At 41.1% G+C, this 25,763-nt stretch overlaps 1 long non-coding RNA gene across 6 annotated transcripts in view; it reads left to right on the top strand.

The window, feature by feature from the left end:
• Positions 1–25,763, top strand: part of LOC111092577 — a 64,861-nt gene that overhangs the window by 9,155 nt on the left and 29,943 nt on the right. For 3 of the 6 annotated variants that reach the window (XR_005379525.1, XR_005379520.1, XR_005379521.1), the window contains 2 exons: positions 18,355–18,480; positions 21,036–21,251. This is a non-coding gene — a long non-coding RNA (uncharacterized LOC111092577). Of the gene's footprint in view, positions 1–8,821; positions 12,991–18,354; positions 18,481–21,035; positions 21,252–25,763 lie in introns of those variants that run through there. The other 3 variants (XR_005379526.1, XR_005379522.1, XR_005379524.1) reach the window with 2 other exon arrangements.

Raw genomic sequence — 25,763 nt, 5'->3', positions numbered from 1 at the left:
CTTCTTCTCCAGGGTCATTATCACAAAGATGACAGTGTGACACGAGATTAAAGTAAAATGGTAATTATTAGAAATACGTGTGGCATTGGGCTATAATCAAGTGATATTTAGCTAGGAAATCTAGGATTACTGAACCTAACCACTCGAACCCTATAAAGTTCCTGAGAAGGAGATGCTACTTGCAAGAGGAACAGGTGATAAACTAGTTCCCACCCTTTTGTTGGGGTTGACTTTCTACTAACTGCCCACTAACTGCCCCGTTTGGAACTTGCTGGAAGACTGGACGTTCACAGATGATCTGAGCTCAAGCACAAAGTGGAGCTTCTGCCTTCTATTAGGGCGCTCTTCTTACTGCCAGCTGGTTTGCACGATGAAATAAAAGAGTTAATAAGTCTAAATTCTTCGTGGCCTGAGCAGCTGAGAGCCCAGGATGGCTGGTTTGTATGAAGGGTCTGGATCCTGGGTCACTTTCCCTGTGGAAACAGAAGAGCAGAAAATGTAGGGGCAAAGTCCAAGAGAGAAAGCCATACCGACCATGGGAACTGCTGGTACCTAGCCATCAAAGATTAGCAGCTGTGGCCTGAGCACTGTTCTGGAAGCCAGGCCCATCAAGATAACTTCTCTACACTTTCAGTAGCAAGTGGGGAGAGAATTGAGAATCCTATCCTTCTCCACTGTACAAACAAATAAGGGTAACTGCATTTTACCTTTCCTAGGGCTGTGCTACTCAGAGCCAAGAGCCATCAGCAGCTAGTGAGCACTTGGGAGTGTTACTGAGAGACCGGTGAGACTCAAGAAACTGAATCTTAGATTTGATTTGATTTGAATTAATTTCAGTTTAAAAAGCAGAACAATATAAAATATTTCCCTGTTAAATACATCTTTATTGTCTTGATAGGATTCATTTCTCTTTAGCCATGGTATTGGTTATCTAACCCCTGGATTATCTAACCATTGGTAATCTAACCATTGGATTAGATACTGTTGCATTGTAATGAGTGTGTTGATTCACACATCCTTCCTGGTCTTACAAATACATAACGCCACCAACTGAATCAGTGTCAAAGGATTGATTCAATTGGGGTGGTATTTGTGATGTGTTTATGTGAATTTTTTATTTAGGCAGCGTGAGTTACAGTGATACCTATGTAAATTGTAATTTATAATTAAATTGAAATGTTTAAATGATAATATACTTTCAACATTAATATAAGTGTGGACAAATTTAAAATAAAGGCATACGTCTGATTCAGTCAGTTGGAAAGGAAGAAGATGGTATTTTGAAGGAAACAGTAAAGAAAAAAAATGGAAAAATATATGTGAGAATGTAATGATAAGAGGCAATTACATTCTGTTGGGCAAACCAAAACTGCTTGCTTGTGTAAAAATTTTTTTGAAGATAAAGTGGACAATGTTCAGAGATATTTTTAGCAAACACGTAGTAAATTTGGTAATTAAATGTCTTTATACATTTTAAGTTATTTTTTAACAGTATCTGAGCTTGTAACTCTGACAAGCTATAAAATGACTTGGATACTTGCATAAAAAAAAGAAAATCCTTTTTAGATAGATGACAAAGAAATCATTATTTCAATTACAGCAATTTTGTTAGATAATAAAAAGACTAAAAAATACATTTTATAAAAAGTTAAAGATCATTGAGTAAACTGTCAAATAATCACCCGTAAGGGGCACTGGGGTGGCTCAGTGGTTGAGCGTCTGCCTTTGGCTCAGGGCATGACCCTGGGGTCTGGGGTCCTGGGATGGAGTCCCACATCGGGCTCCCTGCATGGAGCCTGCTTCTCCCTCTGCCTGTGTCTCTGCCTCTCTGTGTGTCTCATGAATAAATAAAATATTTTTAGAAATTACCAATAAAACACAAAGTCTTTCTAAAAATATTAAAGATCAATTGAAAATTTGAAAAACTGAAATACTTTCTTTAAGGTTTAAGATGAATCATGCAGTATGAGATATTGCTCCATTAATATCTTAGTTACCTTTTGTGTCAAAAGGCCTTCAGGTTCACCAAAAAGCTGTTAGCAACTCATGACCTGGAAAATTAAGTTGTGCTATAGATACATTGAATACTTAACTTCTGTTAAGAAGAATTTCAAATTTGTTTCAAAAAGTCACTTTCTATTGTAACAGACTCTAGTTACATTTGGTCAAAAATTCAAATATATTGGAATTTTATGAAACGAGACTCATGTTTTCTTATTGCTTCATTTCACTTTAAGGTGCACATTGGAAATACTTGTGCTTTGTGTACTGAGAGTCTTAAAAGTATCATGAATGAAATTGTTAAAATTATTCAAATTTAAATGTAAAGGCCATGGATATACATATATTCACAGATCATGAGTTATCGTTAGTTTTGGTAACTATTGAAAGAAAAGACAACAGATTCATGAAATCCTGTGTTCTCTGCTAGTGCTCATTAGGTGAGTCATGTGAGAATTTTACAAAGATGTATTGTTACCTCCATATCAGGATTTTTTTAAAGATTTTATTCATTTATTCATGGGAGACACACACACACACACACACACACACACACACACACACACACAGAGGCAGAGGGAAAAGCAGGCTCCCTGTGGAGAGCCCGATGGACTCGATTCCGGGACCCCAGGATCATGCTGAGCCAAGGCAGACGCTCAACCACTGGGCCACCCAGGTGCCCCAAACTATGGTTGTCTTTAACAGATGCCCCCATATCAGGATCTTTTGAAACAGAGGTAATAATGATGAAAAATGGCAGTGGGATTTATGTTTTCTCAACTTATATCACACTGCATAAAAATAAGTGAAATTTAAAGCTCTCGAAAAGGAAGTATTTGCAACTTAGCTAGACAGGTACAAAAATTTATGTCAAAACTAAAACTATTCATGTTTCAAATCAATATTTTATACATTTTTAAAACGAATCAACAAACAAGACAGTTTTAATTGTAATTGCCAATATTATGTAAATTGGTTGTAAAAATTAGAACAATTTGAGGAACAATGTTGATATTGATAAACTTTTAGAATTGCTTTTTGATTCAGGAAGTTCTTTGAATTTGATGTTAATAACATTGAGCTGACACAAGAGTTAAATTTACTTAATTTGGGTAGACACAGTTGAAACTGACATATTTCTGCTTCAAAGACAAAGTTTTTCTAAAGAATCATGAATCAGTTTTGTCAGTGCAGATGTGAATATTAATAGAAAATGATTTTTTTTTACTTGCCTCAGTTATTGGGAAACATTTAAGGATATTTGGGAAATCAGTAGGTGAATCTACTTTTTCAACTGCGAATTTTATGAAGTCTGAGTCCAGATCATGCATTCCCCAGTAAAAATTTAGCTCCCACACAATATGTGCTATGGTCTGTAAATACAATGTGCACACCAGATTTCAAAAATTTAGTACAAGAAAAAGAATGTAAAATAGCTCATTCATATTTTAAAATATTGGTTGTTGAAATGATAATATATTTTGGGCATTGGGTTAAAGTATAATACTCAAATTCAGCTCTCCTGTTCCTTTTTTCTTCTTTTGTAGTTACTGTAAAACTTTAAATTACTCCTCTGGCTCTCATTATCCTTGTGTTGAGCATCATTGGTCTGGGCTGCGCTCCGAATTACTTGGGGAGTTGGGCTCAGCCCTGAGGAATATTGGAGCCTTATTGTGACCTAACATCCTTAGAATGCTTGATTCCAGAGTACTGTCTCAGAAGGGAAGATGCTGTGAGAGCAGAGGGCTTTCCTGGTCTCTCCTACCTCTGGAGTATACATTCCATGACCAACACCTGAGCATACGGTGTCCCCCTGGATCCCAGAGCAGCAGCTCTCCCTCAGATCTGGGGCTGTCCTTCTCTGTTCCTCCCCTCTTCACCCCCACCCTGCCCTGTTTCCTTTGACTTTATTTTTTTTATTATTTTTTTTAGAAGATTTTATTTATTTATTCATGAGAGACACAGAGAGAGAGGCAGAGACACAGGCAGAGGGAGAAGCAGGCTCCATGAGAGAGAGCCTGATGCGGGACTTGATCCCGGGTCTCCAGGATCACACCCTGGGCTGCAGGCGGCACTAAACTGCTGTGCCACTGGGGCTGCCCTCCTTTGACTTTATAAACAAAGCCTTAGCCCCTGCCCTTCTCTAGCAGTCTTATCTTTTTTCCACCCAAGTCCCCCCAAAAACTACCACAACCCTCTTTTCCTTCCTTTTGTCCAGGGCACACACATCTGCTGATGCTAATTGGCTTCCTTTAGAGTCTCTTAGAAGGAATCAGACATTCTAATCAACAGAGAGCTTATCATTTCGTCCATCTGGTTCCAAAAACTTTAAGGAGTTACTATCTACTTAATGAAAGACATGTCTCCTCACCTTCATATAAACTTACAAAGAGGAAAGAAAACCCAGTGGGTTCATTCTTCCCGGGCCTCCAGTTTATGGCTCAGAAAAAAAATCAGAATTATTATGGAACATGAGTCAAAAAGCCAGAGCAAATGGACATATTTATCAGCAAAGACTGATTTAGAAAGTGTTTTTGAAGATTAGCATGCATAGAGGGACAAAGTCTAATGTTAAAAACCTGCTCTGCAAAACTGAAATGTTATAACAAATTCAGTCTGAAATTGTTTTAATTGGTGTGTACATGTGGAAACAATAGAAATCCCTCAAGTAGGAAGTATGCCTATTCAGTTCTGAATGCACCCAGGAATTTTATGAATTATTTTATATTAGAATTCCAAGCAAGAAAATAATACAGCTTCTTCGTAACAGCGAATGAATCCTATAATTAGTTTCTCTCTTCTTTTTCTTTTCTAGCAAAAATAAATATTTTTGCGATAGGTTTCATGTAAATATTCAGGTTATGCATTTAGGGTAATCTGTCCCTTTTCTGATTTTTTTTTTTAATCAGAAAATGGTAAGTCTAAGGTGATGAGTACTTAAAAAAAAAAAATATTTGCCTTCTCTCTAGGCTGATTACTTAATGCTGTAAAATACCAATCTCTCTGAATATTACCTCTCAGTTTTCTTTTCTTCAAATAGGAAGGATAATAGTATCTACTCCTGGGGGTGTTGCAAAGATGAAATTAGATGACCTACCTAGCACAGAGATAGGCAAATAGTGTTATCATCCATTCTCATTCTCATTGCCTGATCACTGTCAGCATCATCCCATCCATATCATTATCAAGTTGCAGTATTTATCAGGACATGTCCCTTCTAGAGTGGCCTTACATCATAATCACATTTAACGTAGGCAGCTTGAACTCTGCTTCCTCTAGAAAAAGGAGATGTAATAGTTTTGTTGATCCATTGGTCCCATGTTTGTAATGTGAGCATCACCAAATAAGATAGCAGAGTTTGAAGAGAGATCTTTTTTCATGCAACACACACTTATTTCAGGAATAAAACCTGGTTATTGGGCTAACTGCAAGATAGTATTTTTTGACTTTTTCAGAGACTGACCTGTATTTCTAGGTAACTTCAGGAATTTCACAGATGATTTTTATAAATGTATTTACCATAAATGTTAATTTCAGAACCTAATTCTGACATTACACAGGACTCTACTAGATGGGACAAAATCTACCTTTTGACAGTTTCCTCTTCATTGGCTGTGTCTTAGCTTAGAATTGTTAAGTCTCTTCCTCTCTCACACAGAAATGAGAGGGAAGCCTGGGAGGGTCTTGTAAATGCCTTTAGTGCCCTAGACCTTTGTACAAGATCAAGAAAGCTTTGGCAGCTACTGAGAGTTTTTGACTAAGAAGTGTAACTGAAATGATTATTTTAAGACATTAAACCGATTTTTAAAAGATTTTTCCCTTGGACATCCACATGCAGAAGAATGAAACTAGACCATTCTCTTACACCATACACAAAGATAAACTCGAAATGGATGAAAGATCTAAATGTGAGACAAGATTCCATCCAAATCCTGGAGGAGAACACAGGCAACACCTTTTTTGAACTTGGTCACAGCAACTTCTTGCAAGATACATAGATGAAGGCAAGGGAAACAAAAGCAAAAATGAACTACTGGGACTTCATCAAGATAAAAAGCTTCTGCACAGCAAAGGATACAGTCAACAAAACTAAAAGACAACCTACAGAATGGGAGAAGAGATTTGCAAATGACGTATCAGATAAAGAGCTATCCAAGATCTATAAAGAACTTTTTAAACTCAACAGCAAATAAACAAAATCCAATCATGAAATGGGCAAAAGACATGAACAGAAATCTCACAGAGGAAGACACAGACATGGCCAACATACACATGAGAAAATGCTCTGCATCACTGGCCATCAGGGAAATACAAATAGAAACCACAATGAAATCCCACCTCACACCAGTGAGAATGGGGCAAATTAACAAGGCAGGAAACAACAAATGTTAGGATGTGGAGAAAGGGGAACCCTCTTGCACTGTTGGTGGGAATGGGAACTGGTACAGCCACTCTGGAAAACTGTGGAGGTTCCTCAAAGAGTTAAAAATAGATCTGCCCTATGACCTAGCAATTGCACTGCTGGGGAGTTACCCCAAAGATACAGATGCAGTAAAATGCCGGGACACCTGCACCCCAATGTTTCTAGCAGCAATGTCCACAGTAGCCAAGCTGTGGAAGGAGCCTCGGTGTCCATCGAAAGATGATGGATAAAGAAGATGTGGTCTATGTATACAATGGAATATTCCTCAGCCATCAGAAATGACAAATACCCACTTTTTGCTTCGATGTGGAGGGAACTGGAGGGTATTATGCTGAGTGAAGTAAGTCAGTCGGAAAAGGACAAACATTATATGTTCTCATTCATTCAGGGAATATAAAAATTAGTGAAAGGGAATAAAGGGAAAGAAGAGAAAATGAGTGAAATTATCAGTGAGGGTGACAAAACATGAGAGACTCCTAACTCTGGGAAATGAATAGGGGTAGTGGGGAAGTGGGCGGGGGGTTGGGGTGACTGGGTGATGGGCACTGAGGGGTGGCAATTGACGGGATGAGCGCTGGGTGTTATGCTATATGTTGGCAAATTGAACTCCAATAAAAAAATAATAAAAGCTTTATCCCCTGGAGTGCCTGAGTGGCTCAGTTGGTGAGCATCTGCCTCCGGGCTCCCTGCTTAGCGAGGAATCTGCTTCTCCATGCCCCTCCTCCCCCAACTCGTGCTCCCTCTCAAATAATTAAAGGTCTGGATGTCCCAGGATGACTGCATGAAGGAAGAAGTAGGTGGCTGAAAATTAACAGTAAGCGTACCTATGGGGTGCCTGGGTGGCACTGTTGGTTAAGCGTCTGATTCTTGATTTCAGCTCAGGTTGTGATCTCAGGGTCATGAGATCAAGCTCCGAGTCTGTCCCCACACTCAGTGGAGTCAGCTCGGGTTTCTCTCTCCCTCTCCTTCTGCCCCTCCCCTCTGTTTGCTTTCTCAAAAAAAAAAAAAAATCTTAAATAAGCATAACTAAATAAAATTAGGCTTAACTGCAAAAGGGTTGTCCTGGTTCGGAGTGAGGAAACCAGTGCAAAGTGAAAGAGCCCCAAGGAAAGGCCACTAAATTTCAAAGCATCCATGCTGCCAGCAAAAATCAAAATGTGAAACCACAAGGAGTTTATTGAGCTTCATGGGAGCAGTCACTCTGCTTACCTTGTGAACACAGACCTTAGAGCCATAATCCACAATGTATGCTGAAATTTCAGAGCGAGACCTATGCCAAGACTCACCGGTTATTCATCAGTTAGAATCAGCAGGGCTAGCAGTGTGTGCTGTGTGGATCAAAGTTCCCTTTTCCTTGTGCCCATGAGATTGTATGTCCTTAGATATGCTCCTAATAGCACAAAAGAGGTAAGAACTCCAAAATGAGGGTGCCTGGGTGGCTCAATCGGTGAAGCGTCTGCCTTTAGCTCAGGTCATGATCCCAGAGTTCTGGGATTGAGCCCTGGGTCAGGCTCCCTGCTCATTGGGTGTCTACCTCTCCCTCTCCCACTCACCCTCAGTTGGTGCGCGCTCGCTCTCTCTCTCTCTCTCTCAAATGAATAAAATCTTAAACCCCCCAAAACTCCAAAATGATGATTTATACCCTAAAGAGATTGAATTAATCTGAGCCTTTATAACCACAGGAGACAAAGTTACCATTCATCATCGGGGGTTTTCTGTTTGCTTGGTTGCTTGGAATATACATATATATATATAAAATTCATTTTTAATCAGAGAAATAGATGATCCAGGGCAAAATGAGGTCTGTCCTAGGACATAATAAATGACTATTTCTGCACATCTAAATTGTAGTGTGTGAATTTTAACCTTGCCATAGGAGTATCAGAGTACTGTTTAATCCTCTTCTTTCCTACCTCATGCAAGCCCAACATGCTCTACATATGTAGAATGTAATTTTTTTTCCATCTCTACTGGTAGTAAAGATCAGAATGTTAGCAATTCAATTGATGAATCAAATGCAATCAAAATATTACTTGGAATATAGAGTGAGACATAGGAGATCTTTACATATGGACCAGATAAGAGCTGAAAAGAAAAACTGTTTGTAGAAACAACCAGAAAACTGGCATTATTAGCTGTGAGTCTACTGACATGGCTATTTTAACTGCCATCCTACAGGTGGTGTGAATGAGGCACCTTCCATGGCTTGTTACAATAGCGACTTGGCGGTTAGACACCACCACCCCCCCCGCAAAGGATGCCCCTGCTTGGGTTGATAATTGACAGCACCACACACCGTGATCATTTATAACCTCGGGGTGTTCTCTTGAAAGTTATTTTTAGTTATTTGATGACACATTTCTCCTAATCCACAATACTGTGCTCTTTTTCCTCCAGCATTACATCGGACCAGACCACAGAAGCAGTGTTCAATAAACCATTTCATATCCTCGCCACTTGAAATCTTGTCTACATTTTTGAAAAAAAAATCTCCACCCGCTTGCTGTTGAGTCATGCCTTTTACTTTAAGAAGCAAAAGAGGCAAATGGTTTTTAATTGCCCTGCAAATATTTACATCCTATACATCCTGTGATTCAGCAATTATACTTATCAGCTTTCCACCCCCTGCTAAAGTAAACCACAACATTGTCATGAGGAAATCATGGAAAAAAAAATACCGTAGCAAGCTCATTCAGCTTTGCATGTAGTGCAAGCAGAAATGCCATCCCTCACTAGCTTGACCTGCAAAATTATTTTCCACCCTCAGGAGCAATTGGTCTTTCCCCACCGCTGATGGGCCACCACCGTGGCAGGATCTAACTGTTCCCTCAGAAATTCCGGAAAGGTCGTTCTCTTACAATGCTGTGTCCTGTAAATACTTGAGCTGTGCCTGTAATTGCCCTGAACTGCGTTGCCTGCTGTGCTGACTTACGTCCCAGAGTAGTTTCGAAGGTCAGCCTGAGCACCTTGATAGCTGGTTGTTATTTGGTAATGAAGTCATCAGGATAAGAAGCTTGGTTCATATTTGCATCTCAGTTATCGAAGAAATGCTTCTGGAAGTCTTTCCTAGGATGATGACGTCACTTGTTCTGACTCGAGTATATATTTAGAGTATTAAGTGGTTGTTTTCAGGAAACATGTAGCAAGCACAGAGTCTCTTGCTCACAAACAGACCTTTCCAGTGATCTGAGGGGAGGGTCGATCTCTATGAATTCTGTGCCTCAGAGGCTGCTTGGCCTTTTCCCTGGACCCTTGCTCTTGGGATAGACTGGATTGAGAATCTGAAAATAGCATCAGTGCCAGGCTGCGTGATGAACTCTTGCCCTAGGCTCTGGGGGTGCTCCACTCGCACAGCCCCCCAGTGACATCCTATGCTAGCTCGCTCCACAGGAAGAGCCTGAAAGAGCAGCATCGCATCTTTCCGTGGTGAAGAACAGATATGATGGCAAAGCGGATGTGGTTAGGATGGGTGTCCTCGCTAGTGGTGGCCCAGGTCAGAGTGCACACTCCCTGCAGCACAGCCCGCAGAGGGGAGTGGGGGGAACCGGGTGCCATTCCCAACCACGCTTCCAAGGGCCACTGGCAAGACACCAGGCCATCAGCACCCCCTCTCGTTGTCTCTTGGGTGAAGAGGGTGGTGCCATCCTGCCAGCCGACCATCAATGCCTCAGGCTTGGCACTGACCCATCTGGAGCTCTCGTTCCTCCAGGTGGGAGATACAACACTGAAGGTGCAGAAAAGCCCCGCCAGCTTAGAACTTCAGTAGGATTCTTTAGGACTGCATTGCCCGCCGTCTTCTCTCCAGAGAAAGATCCATCACTCGGTGGCCTTTTGGTCACAGCCAGCCAGCACTGAGAAGGCCACATGGTGTCCGCCTCGTTCTTCACACCATGTGAGAGCTTACTAACTGTCCTGTGTTGGAGAAGAGCTATTTTCTGAGGCTACGATATGAAGTTTTGTCTATTTGATGTTAGCAATAAATATTCCCTCAAAGACTATTCCCAGATCAATCTAGACGGTGTCAAATGCCTGTTAACAAGTGGGCACAGTGGTAGGCCCTGCTCAAACTTCATCTTCAGTGTTTGCATTATTGACACAAAGCAGATTTTGTCTCTGTTTTACAAATGAGAAAAGGAAGCTTAGGGGGCCTCAATAATTTGCCCACAGTGGGAATTTCAGAATTTGAGCCCAGACTCTGCAGCAGTGCCATCCCCTTTGCACAAATGGAACGCAGAATCCTGAGCCACATGAGTAGCATTTCAAGGACTCCTAAAGGCCATATAGAAGGAAATCCCTATTGGATGGGGAAAGCCTGTGGTGGATATTTTTGTCTGTCACTTGACTGGGCCATGAGGTCTCCAGCCTGGGTGTGTCTGTGACAATGTGCTGGGAAAAGATTATTAGTGTTTGAATAGGTGGGGTGAACAAAGCCGCAGGCCATCCGCAGCATGGATGGGGACCATCTAATTAGTTTGGGGACTGAATGTGACAAAAAGGCAGAGGAAGGTTCAAACTACTCTGTGCCTGACTTCTGAGCTGGGACCTAGGTCTCTTGCCCTTGGAGGTCCTGGTTCTCAGGTCTTTGGACTTGGACTGGAGCTACCCCTGGCTCACCTGGGTCTTTTGCTTGCACATCTAGGATCATAGAACTCAGCCTCCATAATCACATGAGCCAATACCTTACAATAAGTCTTTCTCTCTATATATAGAATATATGTTTTTCTATTGGTTCTGGTTCTCTGGAGAACTCTGAGAGTTACAGTTTTAATACTTTCATATATGTGAGACACATGAACTACATGTAAAGCCAACTAAATTTTAATCTCCTTTAAAGCAGTGACTGTAGTTTTATCTTCTTTGTCATATGGCTGGGCATAGTTTAGAGGCATGCCAGGTTCTTTTACATTTGTCTTTTTTTTAAAGATTTTATTTATTCATGAAAGAGAGAGAGAAAGAGACAGAGGCAGACACAGGCAGAGGGAGAAGCAGGCTCCATGCAGGGACCCCAATGCAAGACTCAATCCTGGGACTCTGGGATCATGCCCTGAGCCAAAGGCAAATGCTCAACTGCTGATCCGCCTGGGCATCCCTACATTTGTCTTAAATGGAAAGATGAACACAAAATGGCCCTGCCCCCGGGTTTTGGTCTCCTTCACTACCTTTTAAGTGCTTTAAGAAGGATACTGTTTTCTAAGAAAGCAGAGACACATGGTGACTTCCACTGGATCCTACACTACTTGGGGTTCTATGGAAGGTAGGGACCCAGTCTTTCAGATCTTTGGTCATCTACAATTCCTAGTACAATGATCTAGACGAAATGAAGGCCTGCCCCCAAAGAAGCTGGATTTCAAGACATACAGAGTTTTCTTCTGTGCCTTTTAGCTAGTAGGAAGTTGTTTAATTTCCCAGAGGTGGAGAGAAGTATCTTTATTTACCCTTTATGTCCACTTCCCTTTTACTTAGATGAACAAAGCCTTGTGCTCTGAAGGATCAAGCAATCCCTTGATCTAGCAGATCAAGGATCTGCTCAGAAAGAGAAGCTCAGGCAGGAGAACATTTAGCCTTCAGTTTAAGGAATGGATCTTGGAAGATTCAAGCACCCAGTGGAGAGAAAGGGAGCTTGGGTGGGCTCTGACACTGAGCTGACTGTGCTGATGAGGACGCAATTTGAGCAGAACACAGAGTGACTGGATGCACCAGATTCCATCATTTTTACCTCAGTGGACTTTTGTGAGGCAGATCACAGGGTGTGCAATTTGGAGCAATAACATTTCTGCTACACTACGAGGGTAGGGTCACTGCTGCCTTGTTGGCACCTGAGTTACTAGATCTCAGTACCAAGACTGGCATGTGATGCTTACTTAATAAAGTTCATGTAGGTGAATAGATAAATGAGTAGATAAATGTTGGGTAGGGACTTTAATGTGGAAGAGCTAGAAAGGTCCAGAGTGGAATCCAGAAAAGGAAACGTCAGCCAACTATTCCTGACAGCTTCTGCTACACTGTCTACTATAGCAGCCTTCAGCCACACAAGGCTATTCACATTTAATTAATGAAATCTAAATAAAATTAGAAATTCTGGTTTTCAGTCTCACTAGCCATATTTCAAACATGCAATAGCCACATGTCTCTAGTGGCTACATAAGGTACAGCAAAAATACTGAATATTGCCATTAATACTGACAGTTGTATTGGGCTGCGCTTCTCTAGGACATTTAAGGAAAAAAGGCAAAGGATGTTTTTAAGGTTTTTCTCATTACAGTATCCATCCTAGCTCACAAGTAAGAATGTGAGCAGGGCCCCAGGGCTTTAAGAGAATTCTAGAATATAATATGCATTTGGTTGAGAATATCATATGTTGTTTTATGACAGCAAAAAACAAAAAATGTTTTATGGAAAGCTATAGAGTAGGAGGGGATCCTCAACATTTCCTCGGTTCAGTCCAGTCTCTGCTTATCGGTGTTAGGTTCTGGGGATTCTGAACTCATCTTTTTGGGACTCTCAGGACTGGGAACAAATTTTTACATTAAAAAGAATGTGAGGGGCAGCCCAGGTGGCTCAGCAGTTTAGTGCCGTCTTCAGCCCAGGGCGTGATCCTGGAGACCCGGGATTGAGTCCCACGTCAGACTCCCTGCATGGAGCCTGCTTCTCCTTCTGCCTGTGTCTCTGCCCCCCTCCCCATCTCTCATGAATAAATAAAATCTTTAAAAAAAATGAAATTTTTCTATTATTGCAGAAGTTCTCCGAAACAAATTTAGGAAATCAAAGTAAATTTAAAAAAAATATGAGAATCAGTTATCTCTTATATTTCAGAATAAACTTTTTCTTTTTTCTATGCACTTGATAAATGCAATGCACTAAAAACCATTCTGCACATCATTGTTAAACATTCCTCTGCACCATCTTATTAATGAGGGCATTTTATTACATTTGGTGAATATATCATAAATTACTGCATTTTGTCATTGGATATTTAATTCGTTTTTGATGTCACAAATTTTCATGAACACTCATACAGTAAACATCCTTACACAAAAATTTAGTATATATTCTTAAAGTTGTTATGAAGCTGGGAGTTCTGGATCAGATTATAAGCATAATTTTAAGTCTTTTTGACGCACATTGCTAAATCTACCCTCCATATGAACATATACACTTGTGTTTGTCCACTGAATTTTCACTAGAAGAATGTTCTTCTCACAAAAAGTATATACAGGAGTTGTACTTAACTGTTACTCTTGGAGCTCAACTCATGGAAGTTGGTAAAGGTGCATTTTAGAACAGAACCAAGGTGGGTTTGCTCCTTGGTGAGACACAGGTACAGCAGGTGGGGTTGGCACACAAAGTAAAATTTATTTGCAATGAGTAAGGAGATCACTAGGAGTAACTTCCAAAGCCCTGACTCTCTGAGCAAGGGTGGATGGGTTTCTTTGTTTAGGGTTAGGATGAATATTCAATTAGGGAAGACTTGTTATGATGTGTAGAGGTGGGCATGAGGTTGGGCGTATGTGTTAAGGAAACATGCCTGCATATACATTACATGTTATGTAATGACATTTGTGCCCCTCCTCGGGCCAAGATTTTATATTAGAATGAGGTAATTGTAGTCATCAATTACTCTAGAGGTCATGCCATGGTCCATCTGCACAGGCATGAGTGGGGTTTTACTCAAACTGGTCTGGGTGGTCAGAGCCAGCTGCAGGTCTTGTCAGGGCAGTTGCTTGCTGTGAGGGGTGGTTTCTGGTTTCCATTTGTTTAAGAGAGAAGCTGGGGAGAAGAGCTCAGGGAAAAATGTGGGACAAAGGTCTGTGAGTACAAGCAGGTGGGGAGTCAAGGTGAGGTCTTGGGGTCCTGCTGGTGACAACTTCAGTGGTTCAGATCTTAACATGATAGCTAGTGAATAAATCATCATGCCTTAGGAATCTACATTGATGAAGACTCCAATAATGGCTCTTTAATCAACACCTGCATGAAGCTATAAAAGGTTGATAAAGTTTAGAGGAGAAATGGTTATGTTTTGCATTGTCTTGTTTCTTTCAGTCAAGGTCACATTGTGACAGTAGCAGGGACGGAGAGCTCAAAATGGAATATATTTATAATTTGATGTTGGTGTGTTGGGGTAGGTAGGGCCATGGTATTTTGCAAACACAAGCTTCTTGCTATCAGCAGTTGGCAAACTCTACTCCATCATCACCCCAGAGTGGAGGCAGAGTGTGCTTTTTCTCCAAAATGACATGTTTAGTCATCATCTTAGACTGTGTGCCAACTCTGGTGCTCTTGGATTCCTAGGGCTAAAATGGCATATGGGGAGAAAATAGAATCTTACTCCCTCTTATTCTTAAGGCCCTTACACAGGGCTTACATTTCCAATTAACTTCCTACGTTCATTTCATGTTTTACTAGTAAGATTATACGCTCTTGTCATCCCCACAGTGGAATTATTCAAGCCTTGTTTATTGGATTCTTGTCCTACCACAAACCCTAGTGTCCGTACCTTCCCTAAAGACAGGGACTAATACAAGGATTCAGTGTTGTCCTTTTTCTAAGTCCTTGTGCAGTGCTTTTGTGCTGATTTTTTCTTTTTCTTTTTTTTAATATTTTATTTTTTTAAGGTAGGCTCCACACCCAAATGGGGCTCAAACTCAAGTCTCCAAGTTCAAGGGTCACAGGCTCTACCAACAGAGTCAGCCAGGCACCCCTGCACTGGTCTTTTTGAGCACACATTTAAAATGTATGAAAGAGAAGCCTCTTTGAATAGTAAAAAGAGTAAATGCACAGATGCTGAAACATTCATCTGGCTTCATGTCTTGGCCCTGCTACTGGCTGGTTGTGTGACTGGGGATGGCTTACTTAACCTTTTTGGCCCTCCTTTATTTGTAAGCTTAGGATACAAATATACCTACCTTGTGGGGTTATTAGGATTATATAAACTAACATCTGTGAAGTGCTTATAGTAGTGCCTGGTCCTTAGTATTATAAACCATTTGTTAAATAAAATACCGACATTTACTCTTAAGTCTTTCCTTTTACTGTGGCCAAGTTCAAAAAAGATGTTGTCTGTGTTCTCCTCTAGGATTTTGATGAATTCTTGTCTCATATTTAGATCTGTCATCCATTTTGAGTTTCTCTTTGTGTATGGAGTAAAAGAATGGTATAGTTTCATTCTTCAGCATGCGGCTGTCCAATTTTCCCAGCACCATTTATTGAAGAAACTGTCCTTTTTCCAGTGGATAGTCTTTCCTGCTTTGTCGAGTATTAGTTGACCATAGATTTGAGTGCCCATTTCAGGGTTCTCTATTCTGTTCCATTGATCTATGTGTTTTTGAACCAATACCACACTGTCTTGATGATCACAGCTTTGTAGTACAGCTTGAAATCCGGCATTGTGATTCCCTCAGCTCTGGTTTTCTTTTTCAATATTCTCCTGGCTATTCGGGTCTTTTCTGATTCTTACAAATCTTAAGATTATTTGTTCCAACTCTCTGAATAAAGTCCGTGGTATTTTGATACGAATTGCATTGAATGTGTACATTGCCCAGGATAGTATAGATATTTTCACAATATTAATTCCTGGAAGATACACCCATGAAGGCAAGGGAAACAAAAGCAAAAATGAACTATTGGGACTTAATCAAGATAAAAAGTTTCTGCACAGCAAAAGAAACAGTCCACAAAACTAAAAGACAACCTACGGAATGGGAGAAGAGATTTGCAAATGATGTATCAGATAAAGGGCTACTATCCAAGATCTATAAAGAACTTATTAAACTCAACAGCAAAGAAACAAACAATCCAATCATGAAATGGGCAAAAGACATGAACAGAAATCTCACAGAGGAAGACACAGACATGGCCAACAAGCACATGAGAAAATGCTCCGCATCACTGGCCATCAGGGAAATACAAATCAAAACCACAATGAGATCCCACCTCACAATGAGTAAGGAGAATGTGAGAATGGGGAAAATTAACAAGGCAGGAATCTACAAATCTTAGAGAGGATGTGGAGAAAGGGGAATCCTCCTGCACTGTTGGTGGGAATGGGAACTGGGGCAGCCACTCTGGAAAACTGTGTGGAGGTTCCTCAAAGAGTTAAAAATAGACCTGCCCTACGACCCAGCAATTGCACTGCTGGGGATTTACCCCAAAGATACAGATGCAGTAAAATGCCGGGACACCTGCACCCCGATGTTTCTAGCAGGAATGTCCACAATAGCCAAACTGTGGGAGGAGCCTCGATGTCCTTCTACAGCTGACTAGATAAAGAAGATGTGGTCTATATATACAGTGGGATACTCCTCAGCCATCAGAAACGACAAATACCCACCATTTGCTTCAACATGGATGGAACCGGAGGGTATTAATGCTGAGTGAAGTAAATCAGTCGGAAAAGGTTTCATTCATTCGGGGAATATAAAAAATAGGGAAAGGGATTAAAGGGGAAAGGAGAGAAAATGAGTGGGAAATATCAAAAAGGGAGACAGAACATGAGAGACTCCTAACTCTGGGAAACGAACAAGGGGTAGTGGAAGGGGAGGTGGGCGGGAGGTTGGGGTGACTGAGTGACGGGCACTGAGGGGGGCACTTGATGGGATGAGCATTGGGTGTTATGCTATATGTTGGCAAATCGAACTCCAATAAAATATACAAACAAAAAAAGTCTTTCCTTTTACCTGTCAATATTTTCAGAGCATGTTTGTCTTTTTCCGCCCCTCCCTTTCACATTTTATTGCTTTTGTTTTTCTGTAATAGATTTCAAATGAGTTTTTTAAATCCATAATTTTCCCCTCTCATAAGGGATCAGACATTTAGGATTCTCTTGCCAGAATGGACCTTCATTGAGACTAAGTAATAAAATGTCCTAATAATTGCTAGCACTATTTAAGCACTTACTTATGAACCAGAAATGATACTGGGAACTGTACCTAAAGTCTCCTTTATAAGGCTCACAAAATCCTATAAAGTAAATACAGCTATAATGTTCATATTAAGTGAGAGATTTGAAGGATTAAGCCACTTTTCTGGGTCATACAAGTAGTTGCAGAGCCAGGCTAGGAGCTGGATTTGTTGGAAGCTTTTTGAAACCACCCTCCTCCTGCTTTTCACCCTATTTAATGCCCAGGTAGATAAAAATCTTGGTTTACCTCCATCAAGATGCCATTGCTATTGATAGTGACACTAATATTAGCAAAGTGACAGTAAAAATAACTGCTCTTCCCCAGGAGTCTGCTATTGTCAGGGGCCTGTTCTTGCTTATGCCTGTTGGGTTAGCTGCACCAGGAGGCCCTCAGACCCAGCTGGCTCGCACGTCCGCCGTGGCGGCTCACAAGAGCAAACCACACTCTAAGCCTGTACATGCCTTAAAGTCACAAAATCAAAACACTGAGGACCACCACTCACAAAAAGACAACGAGGCTTTAAACTCTGGCCAATCAAATAATTTCCTTACTCTGCTTCTGCACTTTCTCCTTATATGCCTTTGCCCTGCACATCTGACCACTCTTAGTTTTACTTAAATAAACTTAACGTTTTTGTATGGCAAAGTTTATTTTTTAACAGGTTCTGAAAAAACTGTCTAGGCCCGAGATGGGGCCACTCCCGCCCAGAGTGCCATGTCAGCAAACCAAAAACTTAGGTGGCTTTTGAGTTCCTGTAGATAGCCCACATTTACACAGTAAATCTGCACTGTATCCATTCAGTCCCCAAACACCAGGCCACCTCTGGGTCTTCTCACCCAAAAAAGGTTGAGTGTTTGGCCCCAGCCAATCAGATATTCTTTGTTTCCTGTCTTTATTCCTTATCTTATAAAAGCTTCTTGTCCTAGCCCCATTTTACTTCTCTGGACCCTTGAGAACAGAGACTGCCACTTCCTGGAGTGTTCAGTAGGGTTTGTTTGCATCAACTAAATTGTCTTCTTAATATTCTTTTAGCAGTTTTTGGTGATGAAGAACGTGTTCTGAAGCTGACTGCTAGCAGGCTACAGGACAAGGAGACACACAGGCAAGGCACCTGCTAAAACCAGGTTCAGCATTCCTCATCGTTACCAGAGGCCGTGGGTAAGTCCCTCTTGCATTTGAGCTCCGCTCCCTTGCATGCAGCTCTCTGATCCAAACTGACTTTATTTAAAATATACGTGTATATACATATGACAATATATATGTATAATAATAATGTAACAATAATAACATATTTTTTTTTCAAAAATGAATCTGGGACCCCTTTCTGGGGTTTGTTAAAGTGCCCAGAAAGTTTCTGGAGACCACAGAAAGGTTCTTAGATTTATTTAAATCCCCAGAAAAGGGGTGCCTAGGTGACTCAGTTGGTTAAATGTCTGCCTTCAGCGCAGGTCATGAACCCAGGGTCCTGAGCTCGACCCCACGTTGGGCTCTCTGCTCAGTGGGGAGTCTGCTTCTCCCTCTCCCTCTGCTGCTCCCCCTGCTTGTGCTCTCTCTATGTCAAATAGATAAATAAAAGCTTCTTTAAAAAAATTCTCAGAAAATTCTGGGGTCAGGAAGAGACTCTAGGTAGTTATGTTGGATCCACAGCATTTGGCAGCCTTTAAAGGACTAAAAAAAACAGGAATTAGAATTCTGTAATAGGGGACTTGCTGAAATTAGAATTGGACTGTTTTGATCATCAAATCTAAATCTAAATCTTATTTTAAAAATCTAAATCTGAGCATGAATCAGACTATTACAAGCCATCAGAAATATTGTAATGAAAGACCTGTAAGTCCAGACTCTTGTTAAGTTGGTGTTGGGAAATCCATTGGTTGTGGATCATTTTCTGCCAGGAACAGCAATTTTCTTTCTTGTCTCATTTTGTGCTCGGAGACCTTGGCTTGGTTTTCTGCCTGCCGGGAGCACCCAGGTTACCTGTTCTCACATATGCAGATGGTTCAGCTGTGAGGTTGGGGGCCCCAAATATGACTGGACAGAAATGTACATTGCACTCCATTTGTGACTGGATGTGCCTGCATAGAAATGTGGGTTGCACCCCCATTTATACCTAAGGTTCTGTTGACTGTTGCCAGCTTTAAGGGGATTATCTAGGTCTTCTTTCTTTGGTTGTCTTTGAGTGTGGCTCTGGATTTGGGGAGTATATTATCTTTTGAACCCTCTTTGGGGATGTCTCTTTGGTCCATAGGGTTATTCAATCCTGCAGGGAATGTTTACTATTTGCTCTGGCTAAAACCTGACAAGATATTTGAAAAGATTTTTAAGTAGCTCTAGAGCTAGAATTTGGACAAAATTTGAAGCTGATACAGAGCCTGATGGGAATTTTTTGGTACACTATGTACCCAGAAGGAAAGAGAAACATTCCAAAGACAAATAGCTTCAAATCTAGAACACAGGAATCTTTTGGTTTCCATCTAGCTGAAGATCTCCCTGATACAAAGAAGCAAATTGAAGATAATGTAGTTGGATAGGTGGGTCAGCTCCTGATATCATTCATGTCGTGACCAAATTCTTTGAGCAATTAAAAACAACTAAATGGGTAAAGAAGATGTGGTATTACATATACAACAGAATATTACTTGCCCATAACAGAGAATGAAATCTTGCCATTTGCAACAGCATGGATGGATCTAGAGGGTATTATGCTAAGTGAAGTAAGTCAGTCAGAGAAACACAAATGCTATATGATTTCACTTTTATGTGGAATTTAAGAAACAAAACAAATGAACAAAGAGAAAAAGAGTAAAAAAAATACAGATTCTTGAATACAGAGAATAAACTGGTGTCACTGCGGGGGAGGTGGGTGGGGGGAATGGGGTGAAATAGTAAAAGAGATTGAGAGTCTACTCATCATGATGAGCTGTGAGGAACTTCTAGAATTGTTGAATCGATCTATTGTGTACAACATAATGTAACACCAACACTGCATGTTATTTATACTTCAATACAGCAAGCACACAACTCTCCTATAAAGTAGGCCAGAATTTCTTACATAAATCTGTCCTCAAGCCATGCCATGTTACCTCACCTGCGAGTCCTCATTTCTATTTTGAATAAATAAATTTTTCTATCAAATGTACTTTATGTGTGTATGCTTGTATGTCTGGATTTGGAGGAACCCAGAGGGTAATGCTCTGGAATGAAGCAGTATATATCAATAGAATAGGAAGTCTTGCTGTCAAGAGTTACCTTATTGTGCGTTTTCCCCTTACGAATGTAAAAATCAAAAAGACAAACATCCAGCTGCAGGAGGCCTATCTTTGTTCTTACCGTGGGGGGTGGGGAGGCCAAAGACTACAGATCCAGATCTAGTTTATTGTTTTCTTCAAGCATTAATATTCATCCTTTACTGCCAGGAATGCTTGTGAAGCTCTGTCACTCTAATTTAAAAATGCTTTTGAGGAGGGCTCCATACTGTCTGCTCTGAAATGGGACCTTGCCATTCCTATTTGTAAACTGTCAGCATGAGGCAGGAACTAGCCATCAGGAAGATTTGCTTTCGCAGAAATATAAAGTGATTGGAAAACCCCAAACATCTATAAGTCTAACTTCTTTCATGCCTTATAGTTTTCTTTTTCTTGTGCCTTAAGAAGAGAGCAGAGCATCCACTGGGGGGTTTTCCATTCATTGTTTTGCTGACTTTTAATTCACAGATGATTTATGCCACGGCTGCATTTGCAGAACCAGCTCATGTATATAGGTTACAAAAGAACAAAATAGCATTACAAGAAGTTTTTCTTTCTTCGCTCTCAAAACTTTCCGTGATTTTCAAAGTGAGCGCCTTCTGGATTTCTTCCACACTTCAATACACCAGAGAGCCAGGAGATGGAATCAATGTTATATTAAACAAGGATTGAATAAAGGATCTGTCTTAGGAATTATTTGGTGTCTCCATCTCATGTGTGGTCTCTGAGTGTTTACAAAGGAAGATAACTTTCCCAGTCATCTATGCTGCTCTCCCAGAAGCCCCCACTTGGAGGCACGGCACCCTCAGAGCGGGGAGAAGACACCCAGCAATGAGTTTTAGAGGTGAAAACAGGGCAGCTCAGTAATTATCGGGCACTGCGAACACTTGGATCCACCAAGGCTTATCTTGACTTGTGTCAGATTTCTATTAGGCCAGGTGTGCATTGTTTTTGGGAACCCACAGATTTCAGGGAGTGCAGCCTTTGCATTGACTCTGTGTCATCTGCTTTCACCCTCTTGTCAGTCTTCCCACAAGGACAGGGTGAAGCTAGGGAGCACGGAAAGATGAATATTTACCATTCTTTCCATAATGGAACCATGTACCGACAGCCCCTGGCAAACCACTGGCCTCTACTGGAATTTCAGCCTGCCCTGAGAATTGCTGTTTCCAGAATAACAGATGCACCACTGGCTGAGGTCTGCGAAGCCTTTACAATTTTCCCATCATCTTCCATGTCCTTTTCTGCCACAATATGGTACATATTCTTCTTGTAGATCAACTGTCCATTGGTCTACATTAGTTGGTTTCTCAGCATATTTACCAGCTTGAGTTCTTAAGGACCAGGAATTCTCTCTCTTGATCTAACATCTCAGCTAGCAAATGTGTAGGGCTTCAAGAAGTATTATTTCATAAATGAATGACTGAGCAAATGAATAGAAACAGTGCTTCATTTACTCTTTCAATATACCACTTGCTTGCAGAGATAGGCACTAAAAATCATTAAAAAAAAATAGAGCACAATTCGTTAAGAAGTAGAAGTACCCAAGTTGAGATAAAAAGAATAGATACTTGCCAAATTTTTAAAAGGAAACAGAGAAATGTCTTAGTCAAGAAAAAGGGGGATTGATATATCATGAGTTTTGCAAAATTATTTTCATTTAATTCACTTTGTATATATTTTAATTTTTTTGATATTTTATTTATTTGAAGGAGAGAGAACATGAGCAGGGGGCAGGAGCAGAGGGGGAGGGAGAAGCAGACTCCTCGCTGAGCAGGGAGCTGGATGCAGGACTCCATCCTAGGACCTTGGGATCATGACCTGAGCTGAAGGCGCTTAACCAACTGAGCCACTTGGGCACCCCTGTATATATTTTCTAATTGATTTTTGTAAATTATTGGTAGTAGAGTTGGGTATGGAAAGAAATTTGCAGTAAGTTGAAGCTCTTTAAATTTTTTTTTTTTTTACTTATTTATTTGAGAGAGGTGGGGGGTGAGAGGCAGAGAGAATCTGAAGCGACTCCGCACTGAGCACAGAGCCTGACTTGGGGCTCGATCCCACAACCAGGAGATCATGACTTGAGCCGAAACCAAGAGTCAGATGCATAACAGCCTGGGTCACCCAGGCACCCCTACTGCTCCATGTTTCAAGAAGCTTAATATTTAAGGTATGTGAGGACTATATAAATATATCCTGTAGAAATGCTTCGGTAAGTGTTGTGAGACTGATGATTTCTGAGAGAATCATAAAGTCACCCCAGGGGGCCCTAGAGTACACTGTGTCCCCTAGGAGCTTGGGCTCTGTAGGCAGGTTTCCTGCTAGCTGTGCGCTTTCTGGCCTAGTGTCCTTGGGAGAGTGCTGAATCTCACTATTCCTAGGTATCCTCATCTGTAACATGGGGGCTCAGTGACCAGACAGCTTGCATCAGGGGACTGGAGGGAGACTTCAGGGAATGGATGTATGTGGAGTGCTTAAGGTGATGTCTAGAGGATGGCGAGCAAGACTGGTGATGCTTTCTGAGCAGAGTAAATAGATGTTTGCCTGCTGTGACGGAAGGGAAAGGGCAAACCAAGAGGCATAGCATTTACAGGGCTCAGAAATTTAAATCACGGGATGTTTGAGGAGCTGGAGAATTCACAGGGCCTGGAGCACGTGGTCCAGGTCTCCAGCGTGAGGCTGTGGCCGTGGCAGGAAGGCAGCCCTAGGCTGCGAGCCCAAGGCCTTGACATTCTGCCCGTGAAGTAACTGCACAGACGGCATTTGCTGACTTGTCTGGTCATAAACACTCTGACTTGCTTGGTAACCTTTGTATTTTAAACTGTAGCACAGCTTAATCTTTTCCAGCTCTTAGGGTTCTTATCCAGTTTTATGTCCTTTCACTAGTTGTTTTTACTTCTTTTAAAACCACATTTGTGGTCTTTTATATGAGGAGTGTACAAAGGGTAAAGGGGAGGAGTTATTAGGGGGCCTCTGACCCCAGGGAGGCTCTGTGTATCCTTCTGTCCTGGTTAGCTCAGGAGCACAGACACCTTTAACCCTGCAGACCTGTGTGGTTCCTTTGGGAAAAAAAAAAAAAAAATCATGTCTCTGAAAGAGACCAACAGTTCCTGTGTAGAAACAGGTGAGCCAACATTGCTTCTCAACGTAGTAGCCAGCCCATTGGTAGGACCTCAGGAACCTCTTTGGGACTGTCATAATCTTGTGTGTTTCTAAGGCCGGTCTACACGGAAAACAGCACCCTTGGCTCCCATGTAGTGAATACCAGATGGATACCCCTGCGTGTTTAATTTTAAAGCACTGATTTCTCACCTCCAGACAGCATGTTGTTTTCTCTGGTTTGGGGAAAGGAGGAGGACAGTGTGGGAAATTTTTCACAAAGCTGTCTTTTTCTTAGTTTAAAGGATAATAACTAACTCTGAAATGATGATGTTTCATTTTTTTATTAAGTGAAAAATACTTTTCAATTTTTTGAATATTGTTAACTTTAAATATTTAATAAGAAATATTTGTTAGGGGATCCCTGGGTGGGTCAGTGGTTTAGCACCTGCCTTTGGCCCGGGGCGCAATCCTGGAGTCCCAGGATCGAGTCCCACATTTGGCTCCCGGCATGGAGCCTGCTTCTCCCTCCTCCTGTGTCTCTGCCTCTCTCTCTCTCTCTCTATGTCTATAATAAATAAATAAATAAATAAATAAGTAAACAAATAAATAAATAGATCTTTTTAAAAAATGAAATATTTGTTAAAATATTCCTTTAATGAGCTTATGACAACAAAGAGATGATAATGTTTTTTTAAGGGTTGAATTTTTTTTAAAGATTTTATTTATTTATTTATGAGAGAGAGAATGAGAGAGAGAGAGAGGCAGAGACACAGGCAGCGGGAGAAGCAGGCTCCATGCAAGGAGCCTGACGTGGGACTCGATCCGGGGTCTCCAGGATCAGGCCCTGGGCTGAAGGCGGTGTTAAACCGCTGAGCCACCCGGGCTGCCCAAAAGATGATGATAATGTTAAGTGTTCTTATGTCCCAAGATAAGACTCTGACATCTTTATGATGTATTCCATCCTTTATATTTTTTACTACTTGGTAAGTTCTAGAAGTTCCCAGACTGGGGGGACTTTTAGAATTTATCTAGAGTATAACCAAAAATTAAGAGATTTTTTTTTTTTTGGAGTTAAGACTAATTAAGCATGACAAAGGAACTACTAGAATTATTTTCCTGTGTGCTTGCTTCTAGAAGTAGTTTAATTAAACTTAGCCATTGACAGTACTATTCTTAGGGTCCACTGTACACATCTAATACATAAAGGAAAGAAACAATCTCTTTCTTTTAAACATGATCTAAACCTCCCTGCTTTCACACCTTTGCTTCAAGTATTCACTGAGTTAGAAATGCCATCCCCTGTCTATGCCTGTGGAAACCAATGTGAACTGTAATGCTTAGCTCAAATGCCTTGTTTCTCATGAAAAATCCCTGGTTGTTTCTACTGCTTTCCTCTGAAATCTTGGGATGTTTGACATGAACCTTCCTTATATTTACTTATTTATTCTGGGAATAATTCTTCTGGGATTCTTCTGGGAAGCAGTAAGCAGTTGTATTGCTTTCCTAGGGTGGCCATAGAAAACTTCTAAAAACTGGGTGGATTAAGACACTAGAAGTGCATTGTCTCATGGGTCTTGAGGCAGGAAGTGTGATTACCGTGGTCAGTGGGGCACACTGTCTCTGAAGGAAGTAGGGAGGAGGAAACTGCTGCACACCTCTCTCCTAGCTTCTGGTAGCCTCAGTCATTGCTTGACACGTGGGGGCTTCTCCAATAGTCTGTCTTCCTGTGGCATTCTTCCTGAGTGTCATCACAGTCTTTACGTGTCTCCCCTGTCCACGTTTCCTCATTTCATAATGAGGCCAGTCATGGTGGATGAGGGTCTGCCCTAATGACCTCATTTCAACTTGATTACCTCTGTAAAGACCCAGTTTCTAAATAAAGTCACATCCTGATGTGTTAGGCATTAGGACTTCATGTAGCCTTCTGGGGGACACAGTTCAAACCATTAAGTAGTTCAGAATGAGTAGTGCATGAGGATTCTGGAGATGAGATGGGAGAGTGAAACTACTGGAGAGGAGGTGGAAGAGTGAAACTAGGACAGTCTGTAAGGGCCCTTTCTACCTAGTTAAGAGTTTGAACTTGATCTGATTTGAAAG

The sequence above is a fragment of the Canis lupus genome, chromosome 26 (assembly GCF_011100685.1).
Source record: "Canis lupus familiaris isolate Mischka breed German Shepherd chromosome 26, alternate assembly UU_Cfam_GSD_1.0, whole genome shotgun sequence".
Lineage (NCBI taxonomy): Eukaryota > Metazoa > Chordata > Mammalia > Carnivora > Canidae > Canis > Canis lupus.
The sequence above is the reverse complement of the archived record's forward strand: the minus strand, read 5'-3'. Positions and strand labels throughout refer to the sequence as shown.